This window comes from Alligator sinensis, unplaced genomic scaffold (genome assembly GCF_000455745.1).
Source record: "Alligator sinensis unplaced genomic scaffold, ASM45574v1 scaffold107_3, whole genome shotgun sequence".
NCBI lineage: Eukaryota > Metazoa > Chordata > Crocodylia > Alligatoridae > Alligator > Alligator sinensis.
Genome location: NW_005842578.1, coordinates 666,722 through 667,546, shown reverse-complemented (window position 1 = coordinate 667,546; position 825 = coordinate 666,722).

Here is an 825-nt window from a genome sequence, read left to right as displayed (position 1 = left end):
GGGAGGCGAAGGCCACGGGGAAGGGGGTCATTGCCCCCCGCCCCGGCCAGGGGCTGGGGAAAAGGGCTCTGCTCCCGGTGCGGGGGCGTGGGCTGGGCAGGTGCACGGTGCTGTACGTTCCTCTGCCCACGGTTGCACCGGCCCAGGGGCAGGCAGGGTCCAATAGATGGGGAGCAGGGGCCTGGCAGGCCGCAGCCCCAGAGACCTGCTCCCCTAGCACCAAGACCCCCGCCCCGTGCAGCCGCCAGCCCGGCCCCCTGCTCGGGGGTGGGCAAGACACTTAGTGTTTTAAGGCAAGGGGTTTGGGGCTTCTTCGGCCCGGGTAACAACCGGGGGCAATAGGGCGCTGCTGCCCCCAGCTCCGTAGTGTTTGCAGGCGGGCCGCCCCGATGCTCCGCCCTGCCCCGGGGCCGAGCAGGGCTGCGTAGTGTTGGGGGCAGGGGCCGGGTCTCCCCAGCCCTGCCCAAGGCACGTGGGGTCGGGGCCCCTCCCCGGAGCCCTCACAAGTCCAGGGGCTCCTCCACAGGCACAGCCTGGAGCTGCGTCAGCACCTTCTCGCCCGAGTCCAGGGCCTCGGGGTCAAGGGGGTCGGTGCCTGCGCTGCCCAGCAGCAGCCCCTCGCCTTCCGGCAGGCGCAACAGGCTGCCCTGGCCCCCATCCAGCACCTCCACAGCCCCCTTTTCCAGCTCGAACAGCCCCTCGGCGCCCGGCTCCATGCCCGCCGCGCCGGGCCACACCACCATGCCCTCCTGGGTGAAGCTGGAGAGTAGGCCCGGCTGCTCCGCCCCGAACGCCAGGTCGGCCGGGGGGCCCGCTGGGCCCTCC